General features: G+C 55.1%; 1 pseudogene; it reads right to left on the reverse strand.

The window, feature by feature from the left end:
- Nucleotides 1-1194: 1194 nt before the first annotated feature.
- Nucleotides 1195-17027, reverse strand: part of LOC123990889 — a 26546-nt pseudogene continuing 10713 nt past the window's right edge.

The raw sequence follows: 17027 nt of genomic DNA on the forward strand, positions 1-17027 counted from the left end.
GAGGACAGGACAGGGTAGGGCAGGTGAGGACAGGACAGGGTAGGGCAGGTGAGGACAGGACAGGGCAGGTGAGGACAGGACAGGGCAGGTGAGGACAGGGTAGGGCAGGTGAGGACAGGACAGGGTAGGGCAGGTGAGGACAGGACAGGGTAGGGCAGGTGAGGACAGGACAGGGTAGGGCAGGTGAGGACAGGGTAGGGCAGGTGAGGACAGGACAGGGTAGGGCAGGCGAGGACAGGACAGGGTAGGGCAGGTGAGGACAGGGCAGGGTAGGGCAGGTGAGGACAGGACAGGGTAGGGCAGGTGAAGACAGGGCAGGGTAGGGCAGGTGAGGACAGGACAGGGCAGGTGAGGACAGGACAGGGTAGGGCAGGCGAGGACAGGACAGGGCAGGGCAGGTGAGGACAGGGCAGGTGAGGACAGGGCAGGGCAGGGTAGGACAGGACAGGGCAGGTGAGGACAGGGCAGGGCAGGGCAGGACAAGGCAGGGCAGGACTGGGCAGGGCAACGCAGGGTAGGACAGGGCAGGGCAGGGTAGGACAGGGCAGGACAGGGCAGGGCACTGAAGCCTTCCTTCCAAGCTGTATGTGTTTGACCAAAAGGGGTTAAACTCAGTGGGAGAACATCTGCTCCTCTTCCTCCTACATTTCATTCACTACCATCCTCTCTTCTACTCCAGTCAGTGTCTCATCCCCTCTTCTACTCCAGTATCTCATCCCCTCTTCTACTCCAGTCAGTGTCTCATCCCCTCTTCTACTCCAGTCAGTATCTCATCCCCTCTTCTACTCCAGTCAGTGTCTCATCCCCTCTTCTACTCCAGTCAGTGTCTCATCCCCTCTTCTACTCCAGTCAGTGTCTCATCCCCTCTTCTACTCCAGTCAGTGTCTCATCCCCTCTTCTACTCCAGTCAGTATCTCATCCCCTCTTCTACTCCAGTCAGTGTCTCATCCCCTCTTCTACTCCAGTCAGTCTCTCATCCCCTCTTCTACTCCAGTCAGTCTCTCATCCCCTCTTCTACTCCAGTCAGTATCTCATCCCCTCTTCTACTCCAGTCAGTATCTCATCCCTCTTCTACTCCAGTCAGTGTCTCATCCCCTCTTCTACTCCAGTCAGTGTCTCTCATCCCCAGCAGTCAATGGCCTCTCTCCATTCTCAAGCTTTGCCTCCTCCCACAGAGCAACAAGTCCTTCTCCCCCACAGCCAAGACCAGACCATGTTAGGGTAGTGGGAATGGGGCACTTGGCTCATATCTGTCCAAAGCTGACCCAAGATGGTGCTGATCCAGGTCCTAACTGAACCGAGCCAAGCCAGGCCAGACTGAGCCATTCAGTAAAGGGCTCTCTCTCTCTCTCTCTCTCTCTCTGGTCTCTCAGCTGGAGGCTGTGGCGATGGGCTTCTTGAGCTGCTGGCTGCGGATCTCTCTGTTCCTAGCCTCCAGCAGCAGGTCACAGCAGACGTTACACACCAACACAGGGTCATACAGCTGCTGGTCTGGGATGGGCAGCTTCAGGTGGCAGCAGTCTTTACAGAACACATTGCCACAGTTCCTGAGCAGGACAGAGTGAGAGGACAGAGTGAGAGGACAGAGTGAGAGGACAGAGTGAGAGGACAGAGTGACAGGACAGAGTGAGAGGACAGAGTGAGAGGACAGAGTGAGAGGACAGAGTGAGAGGACAGAGTCAACCAGATTCACATTTCAGTAGTGAGTCATTTAGCAGACGCTCTTATCCAGAGCCACTACAGTAGTGAGTCATTTAACAGACTCTCTTATCCAGAGCCACTACAGTAGTGAGTCATTTAACAGACTCTGATCCAGAGACACTACAGTAGTGAGTCATTTAACAGACTCTCTGATCCAGAGAGTACATTCAACTAAGGTCGGTAAAACAAACCCTAGAAAATATATATATATATATATTTTTAACTTTTAGGAAAAACAGGAGCTGTCGTTCGTGCAGCTAAGTGCTTTTTAAAATCTCAAATTCCTAGTAGGTTCGGTATAATATCTGCTGAGCGGTGAGAGTATGGACGATGTTTAGTATCCTACACTTTACAGGATCATACTTTTGATCTCCTATCCAGGGACATCTCCTATCCAGGGACATCTCCTATCCAGGGACATCTCCTATCCAGGGACATCTCCTATCCAGGGACATCTCCTATCCAGGGACATCTCCTATCCAGGGACATCTCCTATCCAGGGACATCTCCTATCCAGGGACATCTCCTATCCAGGGACATCTCCTATCCAGGGACATCTCCTATCCAGGGACATCTCCTATCCAGGGACATCTCCTATCCAGGGACATCTCCTATCCAGGGACATCTCCTATCCAGGGACATCTCCTATCCAGGGACATCTCCTATCCAGGGACATCTCCTATCCAGGGACATCTCCTATCCAGGGACATCTCTTATCCAGGGACATCTCTTATCCAGGGACATCTCCTATCCAGGGACATCTCTTATCCAGGGACATCTCCTATCCAGGGACATCTCCTATCCAGGGACATCTCCTATCCAGGGACATCTCTTATCCAGGGACATCTCTTATCCAGGGACATCTCTTATCCAGGGACATCTCCTATCCAGGGACATCTCTTATCCAGGGACATCTCTTATCCAGGGACATCTCTTATCCAGGGACATCTCTTATCCAGGGACATCTCTCATCTAGAGACATCTCTTATCCAGGAGCATCTCTTATCCAGGGACATCTCTTATCCAGGGACATCTCTTATCCAGGGACATCTCTTATCCAGGGACATCTCTTATCCAGGGACATCTCTTATCCAGGGACATCTCTTATCCAGGGACATCTCTCATCTAGAGACATCTCTTATCCAGGAGCATCTCTTATCCAGGGACATCTCTTATCCAGGGACATCTCCTATCCAGGAGCATCTCTTATCCAGGGACATCTCTTATCCAGGGACATCTCTTATCCAGGGACATCTCTTATCCAGGGACATCTCTTATCCAGGGACATCTCCTATCCAGGAGCATCTCTTATCCAGGGACATCTCTTATCCTATCCAGGGACATCTCTTATCCTATCCAGGGACATCTCTTATCCTATCCAGGGACATCTCTTATCCAGGGACATCTCTTATCCTATCCAGGGACATCTCTTATCCTATCCAGGGACATCTCTTATCCTATCCAGGGACATCTCTTATCCAGGGACATCTCTTATCCTATCCAGGAGCATCTCCTATCCAGGGACATCTCTTATCCAGGGACATCTCTTATCCTATCCAGGGACATCTCTTATCCTATCCAGGGACATCTCTTATCCAGGGTCATCTCTTATCCTATCCAGGGACATCTCTTATCTTATCCAGGGACATCTCTCATCTAGAGACATCTCTTATCTAGAGACATCTCTTCTCTAGAAACATCTCTTATCCTATCCAGGAGCATCTCCTATCCAGGGACATCTCTTATCCTATCCAGGGACATCTCTTATCCTATCCAGGGACAGCTCTTATCCTATCTAGAGACATCTCTTATCTAATCCAGAGACATCTCTTATCTAATCCAGAGACATCTCTTATCTAATCCAGAGACATCTCTTATCTAATCCAGAGACATCTCTTATCCTATCTAGAAACATCTCTTATCCTATCCAGGGACATCTCTCATCTAGAGACATCTCTCATCTAGAGACATCTCTCATCTAGAGACATCTCTCATCTAGAGACATCTCTCATCTAGAGACATCTCTCATCTAGGGACATCTCTTATCCAGGGACATCTCTTATCCTATCCAGGGACATCTCTTATCCTATCCAGGGACATCTCTTATCCTATCCAGGGACATCTCTCATCTAGAGACATCTCTTATCTAGAGACATCTCTCATCTAGAGACATCTCTCATCTAGAGACATCTCGACTTCTTGATTGACGCTTAACAAACCTGCAGTGATGACGTCTCTTGGCCATCCAGAATTCACAGTCACAGTTGAAACAATGAGAGGCCATGTGATCAGGCACCCACCTCGTGACCTACACACACACACACACACACACACACACACACACACACACACACACACACACACACACACACACACACACACACACACACACACACACACACACACACACACACACACACACACACACACACACATTAGAACAGTGTGCGGCAGATGGGTATCTGGGGCAGAAAGGTAAAAGGAGAGTGGGAGGGGCTGTAGTGTTCAATGTAGTATAAGGTTAGATGTAGGGGTTAGGTGTTGGGATTAGGGGTTGGGGTTAGGTGTTGGGATTAGGGGTTGGGGTTAGGGGGTTGGGGTTAGGTGTTGGGATTAGGGGTTGGGGTTAGGGGTTGGGGTTAGGGGGTTAGGTATTGGGGTTAGGGGGCTATGTGTTGGGAATAGGGAGTTAGGTGGTAGGGTGTTGGGATTAGGTGTTGGGGTTAGGATTAGGGGTTGGGTATTGGGATTAGGGGTTGGGTGTTGGGGTTAGGAATTGGGGTTAGGGGGCTAGGTGTTGGGATTAGGGGGTTGGGCGGTAGGGTGTTGGGATTAGGGGGCTAGGTGGTGGGGTTAGGGGCTAGGTTTTGGGATTAGGGGTTGGGCGGTAGGGTGTTGGGATTAGGGGCTAGGTGGTGGGGGCTAGGTGGTGGTGTTGGGTATTGGGGATAGGTGGTGGGGTGTTGGGGTTAGGGGGCTAGGTGGTGGGGTTAGGGGGCTAGGTGGTGGGGTATTGGAGTTAGGGGCTAGGTGGTGGGGTATTGGAGTTTGGTATTGGGGTGGTGGGGTATTGGGGTTAGGGGGTATTGGGGTTAGGTATTGGGGTGGTGGGGTATTGGGGCTAGGTGTTGGGGTATTGGAGTTAGGTATTGGGGTGGGGGGGGGTATTGGGGTTAGGTATGGGGTGGTGGGGTATTGGGGTGGTGGGGTTAAGGGGCTAGGTGGTGGGGTATTTGGGTTAGGTATTGGGGTGGGGGGTATTGGGGTTAAGGGGCTAGGTGGTGGGGTATTGGGGTTAGGTATTGGGGTGGTGGGGTATTGGGTTTAGGGGCTAGGTAATGGATTATTGGGATATGGTAGTGGGGTGGTGGGGCATTGGAGTTAGGGGCTAGGTAATGGGGTATGGTAGTGGGGTTAGGGGGCTAGGTGGTGGGGTATTGGGTTTAGGGGGCTAGGTATTGGGGTATTGGGGTATGGTATTGGGCTGGTGGGGTATTGTGGTATGGTGTTGGGCTGGTGGGGTATTGGGGTTAGGGGGCTAGGTAATGGGGTATTGTGGTATGGAATTGGGCTGGTGGGGTATTGGGGTTAGGGGCTAGGTAATGGGGTATTGTGGTATGGTATTGGGCTGGTGGGGTATTGGGGTTAGGGGGCTAGGTAATGGGGTATTGTGGTATGGTATTGGGCTGGTGGGGTATTGTGGTATGGTATTGGGCTGGTGGGGTATTGGGGTTAGGGGGCTAGGTAATGGGGTATTGTGGTATGGTATTGGGCTGGTGGGGTATTGTGGTATGGTTATATATAAGAAGCAGTAGAGAGAGAAACCTGCAGTAGACTATGAGGAACGCTGACCTCTGTGTCCTTCTGCTCTACTCTGTCCCAGCTGCCCTCTGAGAAACGGTCCTCGCTGTGGTCTGACAGACTGTCCTCCTCATCACTGTCGTCTGACTCACGCAGACAAGTCTGGAGACGGAGAGGACACAGGTCAACATGAGAGGGAGGGTGATGAGATGAGAGGGAGGGTGACGAGACGAGAGGGAGGGTGACGAGACGAGAGGGAGGGTGACGGGTCGAGAGGGAGGGTGACGAGACGAGAGGGAGGGTGATGAGACGAGAGGGAGGGTGACGAGACGAGAGGGAGGGTGACGAGACGAGAGGGAGGGTGACGAGACGAGAGGGAGGGTGACGAGACGAGAGGGAGGGAGGGTGACGAGACGAGAGGGAGGGAGGGTGACGAGACGAGAGGGAGGGAGGGTGACGAGACGAGAGGGAGGGTGACGAGAGAAGAGAGGGAGCGTGACGAGACGAGAGGGAGGGTGACGAGAGGGAGGGTGACGAGAGGGAGGGTGACGAGACGAGAGGGAGGGTGACGAGACGAGAGGGTGACGAGACGAGAGGGAGGGTGACAGGGTGATGTGAGGGAGGGAGACGTGGCGAGAGAGAGGGAGACGTGGTGAGAGGGAGGGAGGTTGACGAGACGGGAGGGAGGGAGGGTGACGAGAGGGAGGGAGGCGAGAGGGAGGGAGACGGGCGAGAGGGAGGGTGACGAGAGGGAGGGAGGGAGACGAGAGGGATGGAGACGAGAGGGAGGGAGACGTGGCGAGAGGGAGGGAGGGAGACGAGAGGGAGGGAGGGAGACGAGAGGGAGGGAGACGTGGCGAGAGGGAGGGAGACGTGGTGAGAGGGAGGGAGGTTGACGAGACGGGAGGGAGGGTGACGAGAGGGAGGGAGGCGAGAGGGAGGGTGACAGGGTGATGTGAGGGAGGGAGACGGGCGAGAGAGAGGGAGACGTGGTGAGAGGGAGGGAGGTTGACGAGACGGGAGGGAGGGTGACGAGAGGGAGGCGAGAGAGGGAGGGAGACGTGGCGAGAGGGAGGGTGACGAGAGGGAGGGAGGGAGACGAGAGGGAGGGAGGGAGACGAGAGGGAGGGAGACGAGAGGGAGGGAGACGTGGCGAGAGGGAGGGAGGGAGACGAGAGGGAGGGAGACGTGGCGAGAGGGAGGGAGACGGACGAGAGGGAGGGAGACGTGACGAGAGGGAGGGAGGGAGACAAGAGGGAGGGAGGGAGACGAGAGGGAGGGAGACGGGCGAGAGGGAGGGTGACGTGGCGAGAGGGAGGGAGGGAGACGAGAGAGAGGGAGGGAGGGAGACGAAGAGAGAGGGAGGGAGGGAGACGAGAGAGAGGGAGGGAGGGAGGGAGACGAAGAGAGAGGGAGGGAGGGAGACGAGAGAGAGAGAGGGAGGGAGGGAGACGAGAGAGAGAGACGAGAGAGAGGGAGGGAGACGAGAGAGAGGGAGGGATGGTGACGAGAGAGAGAGAGAGGGAGGGAGGGAGACGAGAGAGAGAGAGGGAGGGAAGGTGACGAGAGAGAGGGAGGGAGGGAGGGTGACGAAGAGAGAGGGAGGGAAGGAGGGAGGGTGACGAAGAGAGAGGGAGGGAGGGAGGAGGGTGGCGAAGAGAGAGGGAGGGAGGGAGGGGTGACGAAGAGAGAGGGAGGGAGGGTGACGAAGAGAGAGGGAGGGAGGAGGGTGACGAGAGAGAGGGAGGGAGGGTGACGAGAGAGAGGGAGGGAGGGAGGGTGACGAGAGAGAGGGAGGGAGGGAGGGAGGGTGACGAGAGAGAGGGAGGGAGGGAGGGAGGGTGACGAGAGAGAGGGAGGGAGGGAGGGTGACGAGAGAGAGGGAGGGAGGGAGACGAGAGAGAGGGAGGGAGGGAGGGTGACGAGAGAGAGGGAGGGAGGGAGGGTGACGAGAGAGAGGGAGGGAGGGAGGGTGACGAGAGAGAGAGGGAGGGAGGGAGGGTGACGAGAGAGAGGGAGGGAGGGAGGGTGACGAGAGAGAGGGAGGGAGGGAGGGTGACGAGAGAGAGGGAGGGAGGGAGGGTGACGAGAGAGAGGGAGGGAGGGAGGGTGACGAGAGAGAGGGAGGGAGGGAGGGAGACGAGAGAGAGGGAGGGAGGGTGACGAGAGAGAGGGAGGGAGACGAGAGAGAGGGAGGGAGACGAGAGAGAGGGAGGGAGACGAGAGAGAGGGAGGGAGGGAGGGTGACGAGAGAGAGGGAGGGAGGGTGACGAGAGAGAGGGAGAGTGGACGAGAGGGAGGGTGACGAGAGGGAGGGTGACGAGAGGGAGGGAGGGAGACGAGAGAGAGGGAGAGAGGGAGACGAGAGAGAGGGAGGGAGGGAGGGAGACGAGAGAGAGGGAGGGAGGGTGACGAGAGGGAGGAGGGTGACGAGAGGGAGGGAGGGTGACGAGAGGGAGGGAGGGAGGGTGACGAGAGAGAGGGAGGGAGAGAGGGAGGGTGACGAGAGAGAGGGAGGGAGAGAGGGAGGGTGACGAGAGAGAGGGAGGGAGAGAGGGAGGGTGACGAGAGAGAGGGAGGGAGAGAGGGAGGGTGACGGGAGAGAGGGAGGGTGACGAGAGGGAGGGAGAGAGGGAGGGTGACGAGAGGGAGGGAGAGAGAGGGAGGGAGGGTGACGAGAGAGAGAGAGAGGGAGGAGGGAGGGAGACGAGAGAGAGAGAGAGAGAGGGAGGGAGGGAGACGAGAGAGAGGGAGGGAGGGAGACGAGAGAGGGAGGGAGGGAGACGAGAGAGAGGGAGGGAGGGAGACGAGAGAGAGGGAGGGAGGGAGGGAGACGAGAGAGAGAGGGAGGGAGGGAGGGAGACGAGAGAGAGGGAGGGAGGGAGGGAGACGAGAGAGAGGGAGGGAGGGAGGAGAGAGAGAGAGGGAGGGAGGAGACGAGAGAGAGGGAGGGAGGGAGACGAGAGAGAGGGAGGGAGGGAGACGAGAGAGAGGGAGGGAGGGGAGACGAGAGAGAGGGAGGGAGGGAGACGAGAGAGAGGGAGGGAGGGAGACGAGAGAGAGGGAGGGAGGGAGACGAGAGAGAGGGAGGGAGGGTGACGAGAGAGATGGAGGGAGGGTGACGAGAGAGAGGGAGGGAGGGTGACGAGAGAGAGGGAGGGAGACGAGAGAGAGGGAGGGAGGGAGGGTGACGAGAGAGAGGGAGGGAGGGAGACGAGAGAGAGGGAGGGAGGGAGACGAGAGAGAGGGAGGGAGGGAGACGAGAGAGAGGGAGGGAGGGAGACGAGAGAGAGGGAGGGAGAGAGAGAGAGAGGGAGGGAGGGAGGGAGACGAGAGAGAGGGAGGGAGGGAGGGAGACGAGAGAGAGGGAGGGAGGGTGACGAGAGAGATGGAGGGAGGGTGACGAGAGAGATGGAGGGAGGGTGACGAGAGAGAGGGAGGGAGGGTGACGAGAGAGAGGGAGGGAGGGTGACGAGAGAGAGGGAGGGAGGGTGACGAGAGAGAGGGAGGGAGGGTGACGAGAGGGAGGGAGGGAGGTTGACGGGAGGGAGGTTGACGGGAGGGAGGTTGACGGGAGGGAGGTTGACGGGAGGGAGGTTGACGGGAGGGAGGGTGACGGGAGGGAGGGTGACGGGAGGGAGGGAGGGAGGGAGGGAGGGAGAGAGAGGAGGGAGGGAGGGAGAGAGGGAGGGAGGGAGAGAGGGAGGGAGGGAGAGAGGGAGGGTGAGAGGGAGGGAGAGAGGGAGGGAGAGAGGGAGAGAGGGAGGGAGAGAGGGAGAGAGGGAGGGAGGGAGGGAGGGAGAGGGAGGGAGAGAGGGAGGGAGAGAGAGAGGGAGGGAGAGAGGGAGGGAGAGAGGGAGACGTGCAACGTTTTGGTTATTATCACTCTCTCTATTGAAGTGTAATTCCACCAGAGTTGACATTTGGGTTGTAATTATGTTGTAATTTAGTAATGACCTACATGCATATCCTTTCACAACACAGTGAGGTACTGTTCAAGTAGCTACTCACAATGTCGTCCTCGTAGTCAACGTCAGGGTCGGAAGGCGGCGTGCTGTACTGTTTCCTCTCCAGCCTCATCTGCAGCTGGCGCACCTGGCTTCTCAGCACCTCCACTTCCTGTTTATACCCCGCCTCCATCTGCCTGAGGCGCTGCTGCACGGCGTCCACAGGTACCGGCAGACCATCATCATCCAGGTAGGATGGGTGGGGCTGGGGGGAGGCTGAGGAGCAAGGGGAGGCTGGGAGGAGTTGGCAGGTTGAAAAGGTTGGGGGTGAGCTGGTGGTGGTTGGGCCCATGATGGCAGCGTAGCCCGAGCTGCTTCTGACTGCAGAGAGCCAGCTGGACCCTGACTTGACAGGGCTGGAACTGACTGGGGCTGGAGCCGAGGAGCGAACCCTTTCCTCCCTCTCCCTTCGGCCGTACTGCCAACCCCCGTTAGGCACGGCCATGCCCTGGGTGCGCAGTAGCTTGCCAGCCAGGCGTCGGCTCTGGTAGGCCGTGGGCTGGAGGGCACGACAGAAGCCTGACGAGAGGTTGGCTGAGAGGCCAGAGTGGCTGGCCGCAGTGCTGCAGGCAGAATGGACCATGCCCTGGACACTGTCCCAGTGAGAGCCCAGCAGAGACAGCTCCTCACCGACACGCAGTTGGTTCTGGGAGACCGGGCGTCGCAATGCCACAGCCTGGCTGTTGTCAACAGGGGGCACTGTGGAGGCGGAGGATGCTGCTTCTTTTGATGTTGGGACTGCTACCACACACTCTCTCAGAGGCACTAAGTTTCTACCACTCATACTCTCGGTCCTCTTCCCCTCTCTCTCCTCTCCCTGGGTCTCGGGTAAGGCCCATTCTGTGGCTTTGGGCTGGCCTAGACTTTCCCTGATTCTAGGGGGCAGCGTTGGTGGGACCTCTGCTTCGTCCGTGATCGTCTCGGTGGAGTCCTCCATGGCCGTAGGGAACGTGGGAACTAGCTGCTCGAGTGCCAGCAGCTCTGCAGAAGCGGAGGGGGCGTTCTGGAGGCCGTTGGGGATAGGCCCGTTAAGAACGGCTGCCGGTAGCGGGCCCTTCCAGGCAGGTGGTGATGGTATATAGGCGGGATGGGTAGTGACTGAGGCAGTCCTGGAGTGACTGTCAGCCGTCTGATGTGGCAGTCGTTGGGGAGGAACTGGGGGGTTAGTGGTCTGGGAGAGGGCCTGGTGGAGGAGGGGTGTGAGCAGGGGGAGAGGGGGGAAGTGGGGGTTGCCCTGCTCCAGAGCGATGGGGGGGAGGGGCTGGGTGGTGAGACAGATCTCCTCTCTCATCTCCGCTTCCTCGAAGCCCTCTTCCCTCTGCTCCATCTCCACGGGTGTGGTAGGAGGAGTCTGAGTGACAGGCTCCACCTCCGAGTCGTCGCTTTCTAATCCCGTGTCAGGGCTGACGTCCTCGGGGCTGTCGGGTGCGGCCCCTCCTCCTACAGAAGCCATAGGCTCCAGGCCATGGGCAGTACGGCCCTCCTGACAGTGCTTGTTGAGGTTGGGGTCGCTGGAGGTGCGGGTGAGGGCCACTCCGTTCTCAAAGGCAGACACCAGGTTGTCCATGGAGCGAGTCTTAGGAAGCCTGCACAGAGGGGTATAAATACAAATCTCAAATTAATGAAAGTGGTGGAGTTTCATTAAATCAGGTGAGCTTCCCTTCTGTACCACTAGAGGGCAGGCAGGTGAGCTTCCCTTCTGTAACCACTAGAGGGCAGGCAGGTGAGCTTCCCTTCTGTACCACTAGAGGGCAGGCAGGTGACCTTCCCTGCTGTAACCACTAGAGGGCAGGCAGGTGAGCTTCCCTTCTGTACCACTAGAGGGCAGGCAGGTGACCTTCCCTGCTGTAACCACTAGAGGGCAGGCAGGTGAGCTTCCCTGCTGTACCACTAGAGGGCAGGCAGGTGACCTTCCCTGCTGTACCACTAGAGGGCAGGCAGGTGACCTTCCCTGCTGTAACCACTAGAGGGCAGGCAGGTGAGCTTCCCTGCTGTACCACTAGAGGGCAGGCAGGTGAGCTTCCCTTCTGTACCACTAGAGGGCAGGCAGGTGACCTTCCCTGCTGTAACCACTAGAGGGCAGGCAGGTGAGCTTCCCTTCTGTACCACTAGAGGGCAGGCAGGTGACCTTCCCTGCTGTAACCACTAGAGGGCAGGCAGGTGAGCTTCCCTGCTGTACCACTAGAGGGCAGGCAGCTGAGCCTCCCTTCTGTACCAGTACCGAGTCCGTGTGCGGGGGTACAGGTTAGTTGAGGTAATATGTACATGTAGGTAGGGGTGAAGTGACTATGCACAGATAATAAACAGCGAGTAGCAGCAGTGTACTAAACAAATAGAGTGTCAATGTAAATAGTCTGGGTGGCCATTTGGCTCATTGTTTAACAGTCTTATGGTTGAGGAGCCTTTTCTAAAAACACTAGAGCTGTAGATACAGAGCCCCACATGCAGTTTTCACCATGAGCCTGTTCATCTTGATTTACCCCCACTGGGAGTAAATCCTTTAATCAATAACTCAAATAAATCATTGAAAAGACAAGAGCTCAAGAGATACAAGGAGATATAATTAAGTCAATGGTTTTACAAATACACTAAGAGACAGAGAGAGAAGAATAGAGAGAGTGGACAGAGAGAGAAGAATAGAGAGAGTGGACAGAGAGAGAAGAATAGAGAGAGTGGACAGAGAGAGAAGAATAGAGAGAGTGGACAGAGAGAGAAGAATAGAGAGAGTGGACAGAGAGAGAAGAATAGAGAGAGTGGACAGAGAGAGAAGAATAGAGAGAGTGGACAGAGAGAGAAGAATAGAGAGAGTGGACAGAGAGAGAAGAATAGAGAGTGGACAGAGAGAGAAGAATAGAGAGAGTGGACAGAGAGAGAAGAATAGAGAGAGTGGACAGAGAGAGAAGAATAGAGAGAGTGGACAGAGAGAGAAGAATAGAGAGAGTGGACAGAGAGAGAAGAATAGAGAGTGGACAGAGAGAGAAGAATAGAGAGAGTGGACAGAGAGAGAAGAATAGAGAGAGTGGACAGAGAGAGAAGAATAGAGAGAGTGGACAGAGAGAGAAGAATAGAGAGAGTGGACAGAGAGAGAAGAATAGAGAGAGTGGACAGAGAGAGAAGAATAGAGAGAGTGGACAGCCCACCTGTCCAGGGAACGTGAGGTGAGCTCGTCTCCCTGTATGCTGGGGGACAGGTAGAGCTCCATGGCGTCCTCGGCAGAGGTGCAGGGGGAGGAGGTGGGTAGGTAGACGGCCGTCCACAGCTGCAGGGCCCGGGTGTGGCACACCGGCTGCAACACCTGGACACAGGGGACAGGTAAGAGCAGAGGTCAGAGGTCAATAAAAAAAAACCACAAATAACATTTTGTCTCAGTAAAGCCATTTAAAATGTTGCTGATATACACTACATGGCCCAAAGTATGTGGACAGCCAATCAAATGAGTGGATTTGGCTATTTCAGCCACATCTGTTGCTGACAGGTGTATAAGAGCAAACATACAACCATGCAATCTCCATAGACAAACATTGGCATTAGAATGGCCTGTACAGAAGAGCTTAGTGATTTTCAACGTGGCACCGTCACAGGATGCCACCTTTCCACCTAGTCAGTTCGTCAAATTTCTGCCCTGATAGAGCTTCCCCGGTCAACTGCTGTTATTGTGAAGACGGAAACGTTTAGGAGCAACAACGGCTACGCCGCGAAGTGGTAGGCCACACAAGCTCACAAACGTGACCGCCAAGCGTTGAAGCGCGCAAAAATCGCTTCATGAAATGGGTTTACATGGCCGAGCAGCCGGCCATAGGGGTGTAAAAGCTCGCCGCCATTGGACTCTGGAGCAGTGGAAACGCGTTCTCTGGAGTGATGAATCACGCTTCACCATCTGGCATCTGGGTTTGGCGGATGCCGGGAGAACGTTACCTGCCCGAATGCATAGTGCCAACTGTAAAGTTTGGTGGAGGAAGAATAATTCCACTGAAGGGAAATCTTAACGTTACAACATACAGTGACATTCTAGAAGATTCTGTGCTTCCAACTTTGCGGCAACAGTTTGGGGAAAGGCCCTTTCCTGTTTCAGCATTACAATGCATCCGTATAATAAATAATAATAAGAAATAAATAAGAATATATATGTGCTATTGGTGCTCATCCACTGAATATATAGGATGAGTACATCTTTCCTTCTTTAACCCTTAGCAGAAAAGGGACGAGGGGTTATACTAAACTAAATGGAATTGTTTTAAAAAGGTCCCTTGAAGTATCATACATATATATTTTTTTGGGGTCCTCACTGCTACTAGGGGTCCTCCCTGCTACTAGGGGTCCTCACTGCTACTAGGGGTCCTCCCTGCTACTAGGGGTCCTCACTGCTACTAGGGGTCCTCACTGCTACTAGGGGTCCTCACTGCTACTAGGGGTCCTCCCTGCTACTAGGGGTCCTCCCTGCTACTAGGGGTCCTCCCTGCTACTAGGGGTCCTCACTGCTACTAGGGGTCCTCACTGCTACTAGGGGTCCTCCCTGCTACTAGGGGTCCTCCCTGCTACTAGGGGTCCTCCCTGGGGTCACTGCTACACTGCTACTAGGGGTCCTCACTGCTACTAGGGTCCTCCCCCTGCTACTAGGGGTCCTCACTGCTACTAGGTCCTCACTGCTACTAGGGTCCTCCCTGCTACTAGGGGTCCTCACTGCTACTAGGGGTCCTCACTGCTACTAGGGGTCCTCACTGCTACTAGGTCTCCTCCCTGCTACTAGGGGTCCTCACTGCTACTAGGGGTCCTCACTGCTACTAGGGGTCCTCACTGCTACTAGGGGTCCTCACTGCTACTAGGGGTCCTCACTGCTACTAGGGGTCCTCTCTGCTACTAGGGGTCCTCCCTGCTACTAGGGGTCCTCCTGCTACTAGGGGTCCTCACTGCTACTAGGGGTCCTCACTGCTACTAGGGGTCCTCCCTGCTACTAGGGGTCCTCACTGCTACTAGGGGTCCTCACTGCTACTAGGGGTCCTCCCTGCTACTAGGGGTCCTCACTGCTACTAGGGGTCCTCACTGCTACTAGGGGTCCTCCCTGCTACTAGGGGTCCTCCTGCTACTAGGGGTCCTCACTGCTACTAGGGTCCTCCCTGCTACTAGGGGTCCTCCCTGCTACTAGGGTCCTCCCTGCTACTAGGGGTCCTCACTGCTACTAGGGGTCCTCCCTGCTACTAGGGTCCTCACTGCTACTAGGGGTCCTCACTGCTACTAGGGGTCCTCACTGCTACTAGGGGTCCTCCCTGCTACTAGGGGTCCTCACTGCTACTAGGGGTCCTCACTGCTACTAGGGTCCTCACTGCTACTAGGGGTCCTCACTGCTACTAGGGGTCCTCACTGCTACTAGGGGTCCTCCCTGCTACTAGGGGTCCTCCTGCTACTAGGGTCCTCCCTGCTACTAGGGGTCCTCACTGCTACTAGGGGTCCTCACTGCTACTAGGGGTCCTCACTGCTACTAGGGGTCCTCCTGCTACTAGGGGTCCTCACTGCTACTAGGGGTCCTCACTGCTACTAGGGGTCCTCACTGCTACTAGGGGTCCTCACTGCTACTAGGGTCCTCACTGCTACTAGGGGTCCTCCCTGCTACTAGGGGTCCTCACTGCTACTAGGGGTCCTCACTGCTACTAGGGGTCCTCACTGCTACTAGGGGTCCTCACTGCTACTAGGGGTCCTCACTGCTACTAGGGGTCCTCACTGCTACTAGGGGTCCTCACTGCTACTAGGGGTCCTCCCCTGCTACTAGGGGTCCTCACTGCTACTAGGGGTCCTCACTGCTACTAGGGGGTCCTCACTGCTACTAGGGGTCCTCACTGCTACTAGGGGTCCTCACTGCTACTAGGGGTCCTCACTGCTACTAGGGGTCCTCACTGCTACTAGGGGTCCTCCCTGCTACTAGGGGTCCTCACTGCTACTAGGGGTCCTCACTGCTACTAGCCGATACAAACACAGAGTAACAGATTCACTACATGGAACAACAGAAGTTTGTTTCTGAAGTGTCTGTCCTATATCTGAGAGATGAGAGAAAAACAGAAATATTTGTTATTAATATGTATTTAAACCCTTATTTTTTTTTGCTACTAAACATATATATCTCCATATATAATTCCATTCATGTTTTCAACTAGTACCGGGGGACCTTCAGAAGAGTCTTGTGAGGCCTGTTCGGCGTTCCTAGAGCAAAACGTGGTGGAGAGAGTCTCAACTTTCCACAGAGGGGTCATATTTTTTTGCTACTGTGACATGTGAAGCACACCTGATCCCTCTGTTAATAACCAGGAAGAGAGGAGAAAAGAGAGGAGAGGAGAGAAGACAGGAGAGAAGAAGAGGAGAGGAGGAGAAGAGAGGAAAGAAGAGAAGAGAGGAGAGGAGAAGAGAGGAAAGAAGAGAAGAGAGAAGAGAAGAGAGAAGAGAGAAGAAGAAAGAAGAGGAGAGGAGAGAAGAGAAGAGAAGAGAGGAGAAGAGAGGAAAGAAGAGAAGAGAGGAAAGAAGAGAGGAAAGAAGAGAAGAGAAGAGAGGAGAAGAGAGGAGAAGAGAGGAAAGAGAGAGAGGAGGAGAGGAGAGGAGAGAAGAGAGGAAAGAAGAGAAGAGAGGAAAGAAGAGAAGAGAAGAGAGAGAGGAGGAGAAGAGAGGAAAGAAGAGAAGAGAAGAGGAGGAGAAGAGAGGAAAGAAGAGAGGAAAGAAGAGAAGAGAAGAGAGGAGAAGAGAGGAAAGAAGAGAAGAGAAGAGAGGAGAGGAAAGAAGAGAAGAGAGGAGAGAGAGGAGAGGAAAGAAGAGAAGAGGAGAGAGAGGAGAGGAGGAGAAAGAGAGGAAAGAAGAGAAGAGAAGAGAGGAAAGAAGAGAAGAGAAGAGAGGAGAAGAGAGGAAGAAGAGAAGAGAGGAGAGGAGAGGAGAGGAGAAGAGAGAGGAGAAGAGAAGAGAGAGAGGAGAAGAGAAGACAGGAGAGAGAGGAGAAGAGAAGAGGAGAGAGAGGAGAAGAGAAGAGAAGAGAAGAGAGAGAAGGAGAGAGAGGAGAAGAGGAAAGAAGAGAGAGAAGTGAGGGAGAAGACAGGAGAAGAGGGGGAGGAGAGAGAGGAGAAGAGAGAGGAGAAGTGAGAGAAGGGAGAAGAGGGGGAAGAGAGAGAGGGAGAAGAGAGAAGGAGAAGAAGAAGAGAGAGAAAGAAGAGAAGAAGAAGAGGAGGAGAGGAGAGGAGACAGTAGTGGGTACCATATCATGCCCGGGGATAAAGAGGAAGTTCTGGAAGTTCTTGTTGCCGGAGCGGAGCAGAGACCAGACGGAGCAGGTGCGGTTGTGGATGTTGCGGACCTCTCTCCTCCCGCCCCGTTGTTACACAGGAACGTCCCGTACAGACACGAGTACGTGTGCTGCACCAGCTTGACCTGGGGTAGAGGAACAAATGCACACACGTTAGGCCTTTACACATTCCTTAATATATACAGTACACTCCTAAACTACTACACAGTCACAGTACGCTCCTAAACTACTACACAGCCACAGTA

The sequence above is a fragment of the Oncorhynchus gorbuscha genome, linkage group LG02 (genome assembly GCF_021184085.1).
Source record: "Oncorhynchus gorbuscha isolate QuinsamMale2020 ecotype Even-year linkage group LG02, OgorEven_v1.0, whole genome shotgun sequence".
In the NCBI taxonomy this organism is placed as follows: domain Eukaryota; kingdom Metazoa; phylum Chordata; class Actinopteri; order Salmoniformes; family Salmonidae; genus Oncorhynchus; species Oncorhynchus gorbuscha.